This window comes from Archocentrus centrarchus, unplaced genomic scaffold (genome assembly GCF_007364275.1).
Source record: "Archocentrus centrarchus isolate MPI-CPG fArcCen1 unplaced genomic scaffold, fArcCen1 scaffold_36_ctg1, whole genome shotgun sequence".
In the NCBI taxonomy this organism is placed as follows: Eukaryota; Metazoa; Chordata; class Actinopteri; order Cichliformes; family Cichlidae; genus Archocentrus; species Archocentrus centrarchus.
Genome location: NW_022060263.1, coordinates 3,260,347 through 3,266,346, shown reverse-complemented (window position 1 = coordinate 3,266,346; position 6,000 = coordinate 3,260,347).

Genomic DNA, 6,000 nt, shown 5'->3' with positions numbered 1-6,000 from the left:
ATATGGTGGCAATCGAGTTGAATCCTCAGTTATGTTGTTTCTTTTCTTGTCTGCTTTTTGGATGTAGAAAATGCAGAGACACTGATTTTAGCAGCAGGTATGCCAACTTCAATTTCAAAATGGTTGAAAGCTAAAAATTTTGCCTCACAATTTTTAATGTTATACAGAATATATGGGCTAGAATTTTCATTACAGAGTATCACAATGTAATTGTAAATATTCTCAGAAGATCAAAAAAAGTCAGATTTGGATTCCTTATGTAAAATTGTTTCCAAAGATACTTCAGACCATTGGTTGCCGTTATGGTCATTTGAATTTCAGATGTTACCCCCTTTTTTGTCATGATCCTTGGTCTTTTGCCCACTGTTTTGTGTTTCATCCATGAGTTGTGTTTGTAAGTTTGCTCATGACATAGGACATTAATTTGTTACAGTTTTCTTTTATAGTTATTTCTATTTAGTTCCTGTTTCCCTCATGTTGTCTTCCCTGTGTGTTGTTTGTTCACTTCCTGCTTTATTTTGATTACCCCTTGTCCTGTGTGCTTTATGTTTAGTTTTGCTTCCTGTGTCTCATCTGTGTGTTCTGTCACCTGTTCTCCTCAGATGTTTCCTCTTCCCTCATTATCCCTCTGTGTTTATATTGTCTGTGTTTTCCCTTGTTCCTTGTCATGTCAGTATAGTCATCATCACTGTTGTCATGACTCTGCTGTGCGCCTTACTTTTATGACTATGTGTTCGTTTGTGTTCAAGCCAAGTCTAAATTTAAGTTTCATGTTTGAACAAGAGCTTATAGTATTGTGCTGCTGGCTTCCGACCAGCCCTGCCTTACGCTCCATGTTTGGTATTAAAGCTGAAGTGTAAAATCAGCTCACGCCTGTGATTGGCAACTGATGTTTATTGGCATCCTCTGCCTTGCCTTCCACAGCGCCTTGTGGCACTTTTTCGGAAAAAAGTGGGAGAAAAATGGTGATATCTCAGGAACCGTTAGTCCGATTGAGCTGATATTTGAAAGTTATCCTTTTACCACCAAAGACAACGTATATACCAAATTTCATCAAAAGAATAAGATTGTGAATACAAGCAGCAGAAATGAGCTTGGCTGGCCTCTCCTTTAGAGATAGGGTGAGGAGTCCAGCCATTCGGGAGGGGTTCAGAGTAGAGCCGCTGCTCCTCCACATCGAGAGGAGCCAGTTGAGGTGGCTCGGGCATCTGACTAGGATGCCTCCTGGGTGCCTCTTGGGTGAGGTGTTCCGGGCATTACCTACTGGGAGGAGGCCCTGGGGCAGAGATTATATCTCTCGGCTGGCCTGGGAATGGTTTGGGTCCCCCTGGATAAGCTGGTGGAGGTGGCTGGGAAGAGGGAGTTGTGTTCTGTGTCAAGTCTGTGTCTTTGTTCCCTTGTCTCACTTCCTGTCTTATTTTGGTAGTGTCTGGTTTCTTGTGTAGTGTGTTTAGTTTTGCTTCCCTTTGTGAGTGTCATTGTGTTCAGCTGTGATCCCATCTGTTGCCCATTCCCTCATTATCCCTCTGTGCATATATTGTCTGTGTCCTTGTTAGTTCTTTGTCAGGTCGTTGTCTATACTTACGCGTGTGTGCTTTATGTCAAGTCATGTCACATTTTGTTTTGAGTTAAGTTTGTGCTGCTGTCTCTCACCCAGCTCATCCTGGTTTCCAGTTGGAAATAAAGCAAAATCTAAGCAAAGCTTCTGCCTTTGGTGTCTGCCTGCCACACAGTGGTACATGATAGTACCACCTGACCAGTAATGGACCCCGCGGACTCTTACAGCTCCTCCAAGAAGCAAGGGGAGGTGATTGAAGAATTTTGGGACTATGCACGGGAGATCATCAATGCAACAGATAAGTACAAAAGGATGTTATAACTGGCTTTCTGCTGTGGATTGATAATTTCCTCATCTTGTCTGCTCGTCCATCCTTGACACAGCCTCACTGGCATATTCAGTAATAATGCTCAGGAAAAATCTCCAGTATGAACTGTTCAATATTGGCCGCCTGGTACAGGGGAGGGATTCTGCTTTTTTCCTCCAAGCTCTCACCACATCTCCTCTCCTGCAGCCTGTCATCACACCACCATCATGGCCTCTACTCACCTGCTCAGCCACGTCCACGTCCACCGCGGAGCAGAACAGCCACGTCCTCGCTGCCGTGGAGCGGCCCAGCCATATTTTTGGCCCTAATGTGGGCTGAGGAAGAGGAACCAGCTGCTGCCATTCTCAGGGCCTCGTGGAGGAAGCGGTGCACCCAGCATTGGCACAACTCTCCACCATCAGAGACAGCTGTTCCTCAGGAATCTGAGTATTTCGATTTCGAGCCACCACCACCGTCTTCAGCGTCTGCTGCAACCGAGCCTCTGTCTCTTCCATGGTCAGCCGCAGCAGCACCTTCGCCACAGTCCATGTCGCCTGCAGCAGAGCCAGAGCCCCAGCTAGCTGTTGCAGCTCCCCATCCGCCTCAGTTAGCTGTAGCAGCTCCTCAAAGGCCATACTTTCCATCAGCTGCAGCAGTCTGTTTTGCCTCGTTCTCAGAGTTGCGTTTGGGCTGTTTGTCCAGCCTGGTGCTGCTGCATTTTGTTTCCTTCTTTTTTGTGTGTGTGGACTATGTGGCCCTTTTGTTTTTTTTCTTTGCCTCTGGGGTCCTCATCCTGCCTGCCACACAGCAGTACATGACATCACTTTTAAAAAAACTAACAATTGAAAAGCTTCAAAATTATAATTAAAACACAAGCAAAGAAATACCAAAAACCAAATAGCATGCAGATAGCAGATATTTGACCCCAACAGGGTGATGATGACCATTTCAGGTAAGATGTGATCCTTAAGTGTTCAGTGTTTGATGGGTCTTACACTATTGACCAGGGTTAGTTGTTTCTCTTAAACTCCATTGTGAGATGCCAGGTCTTCACAAAATCCATGTTTTTAAAGTAACAAACAGATCTCTCTTGGTCAGATAACATCACAGCTGTTATCAAGAAGGCTCAGCAGCGACTTCACTTCCTGAGGGTCCTCAGGAAGAACAACTTGGACTCAAACCTGCTGCTGACCTTCTACCGCTCATCCACTGAGAGCCTGCTGACCTACTGTATTATTTTTAAACTCTGTTTGTGGTGACGTGTTCACAGCGTATCAATGTATGTAAAAACCTGCAGTTTCTGTAAATGTATTTTAAACAACTTGTGTGCATCTAAAATACTTCAGACCTTTCATACTTGCGTATTAATGCACAGAAGTATCTGCAGTGCACTGCAATAAGAAAATGAAAAGGCAAAAAAAGTTGATTTCACTGATTCAGCGTCCTCTCCTTATCTGAGCTCAGTGACCTCAGTGTGACACATCAGTAAACTGATGCAGGTCCTCAGGTAACACCTGTGTTTACCTGCTGTTAGAAATCAATGACAGTTACATTGAGGCTTTCACCACTGTTTGTGTTTTATTCATCTGCATTATAACTTTTGCTCATTTTCAGTTTTTACTTTTTTCATATCAGAAGGATGAAACTAATAATATGCATCGAAATTGAATGTTTAACATGTACACTACGACATACTCAGCAAATAAAACCAAGTTTTAAAATAAAAAAAACGGGGTGGCTGTAGCTCAGTAGGTAGAGCAGGTCACCTACTGATCAGAAGGTCAGCGGTTCGATTCCTGGCTACTCCAGGCTACATGCCAATGTATCCTTGGGCAAGATACTTAACCCCAAGTTGCTCTCCGACCGTCCCGTCGGAGTATGAATGTGTGTGAATGATAGTTAATTTAAAAAAAAAAAAGCACTTAGCTTAGTACATATGGAAGTGCTTGTATGAATGGGAGTGCATGGGTGAATGTAAATATGTTGTAATAGCGCTTTGAGTGCTCATACTGAGTAGAAAAGCGCTATATAAGAGCTAGTCCATTTACCATGTATCACAGTATGGTACGGCAGCTGCACTGAGGCAGACAGGGGGAGGCTTCATAGGGTAGTCAATACAGCACAAAGAATCATTGGCTGCCCTCTCCCCTCCCTGATGGACATCTACACCTCCCGCTGCATCAGCAGATCCAGGAACATCATCAAGGACAGCTCACACCCTGGCTTTGACCTGTTTGACCTGCTGCCCTCTGGCAGGAGCTACAGGAGCATCAAAACCAGAACAAACACTCAGGAACAGTTTCTTTGCCAGAGCAATCACCACCCTGAACTCTCACACTGTAACTGTGCAACACCCACATCTCTGTGCAATATTATATTATTCATACTGAACAATATCACTCCTCATCACTCCTATATTGTGTAATATCCAGTAGTAATTCACCAATTGCAATACTCACCATCTTCATTATTATATGTATATACTTATTTTATTTTTACAATATATAAATTTTTATACATTCTCTCTTGTAACTGTATATTTGAAGTAAGCCACTAACAGTCTTCCAAGCTGAATAGCTAAAACTTATTTTTATTTATTTATTTATTTTTTTTTTTGGTGTCTGTGTGTTTGTGTGAATGAGGGGCAGATATAAGTTTATACTTCTTTCTGCTCCTTTTCATTCATGATTTTTCTCTTTGGTTATAGAAATTATTTATATATTGATTGAATGAAATGAAATGAAATGAAATTTTCTGTAGTTTTAATACATTTTATTTTCTGTATATTTTAGATTATATTAGATTATTATATTTTTATTTTAGAGAGTTTCACTTTCTATTGCATGGCACTAAACAGGAGTGGCCCTCCAATCTCATTTACTCTATTTAGACTGTTTTAGAGTAAAATAATTCTTCAGTTTGAGTAAAATTTACTGTGTAAGAGCTCATTTTTTTTTTTACTGAATATAGATTAATATTATTTCAAAATATATTTAAACTTTCTGAAAACTCTTCTATTAATCAACTTTTCCTCTGACAGGGTGGACATGTTAAGGTTGACCACACCTAACTACCAACATAATTACATAAAAATTAGGACATATAAGTTTAGCTGCTCACTGTAGCTGCCACAGTTGTTTCAACCTCCATTGAAGAAAGACAGATTCAGGGTGTTGATGTTACAGATTTCATTAGTTGGTCTCTTAAAGGGGAAATTACTCCATGATGACAGGGTGGACAGTAGTTTTAGGGACATGCACAAAATTTTAAATAAAATAATAAAAATGGAGACAAAAAAATCAAAATGGTTTGTTTTTAATTCAGTAAGAGTAATAAGAACATTTAAAAAGTATTTTCATTTTCTGCTATTTAATACCTTATTACACTGCTTGAAAGTGTGTGGGACATAGGAAAAACAGATACATCCAACCAAAGAAAATGGTATAAAATTAGTGAAATTCACTTTAATAAACTTGTTCTTGTACTGATGTGTGTGTCAGTGTATCCACATTTATAATAATACCTAAAATTTTCATTATTTTGAAACATGTTAACAATAATTTATTGATTCTGATGAGGACACCAAAGGTACTTTATACTGATATTGACCCCTTAATACTGTATTATTTTATTTAATTCATTTCCACTACTCAGACAAATTCAAGCATAACAAATGTTTTCCTATTAAAATGAATTTATTATAGGTGCAAAATAAAATGAATTCACAAACCTTTAATCCCTTTTTTTGTGGAGATGCAAAACTGTTCACCATTGTATGTCTCATCTGCCAGCTATTATTATTCAACTATCATTCACACATTTTGGGAAGTGGAATTTTTGTTCATTATGGGCTGGATAAAGAGATTGTCTGCTCTGCAGCAGTGTTAGCCCTCTAGTGATCCCATCCATCAGACACCGCTCTCTCAGTGATTTTTGTGCAAAGGCACTATCAGAGGCTGATTAGTGTAATACCAGGGCTACAGACACAAATGCATTGGAAGAAGGACACAGAGGTCAGAGTTTCCTAGCAACCCCTACAGATGATGCTTTTGATTCAGTGAATGTTGTTAGAAATGTCATACAAGTCTCTCAAATTTCTGCTTAGTCACAGTCTGACCCTCAGTGTGGGACATCA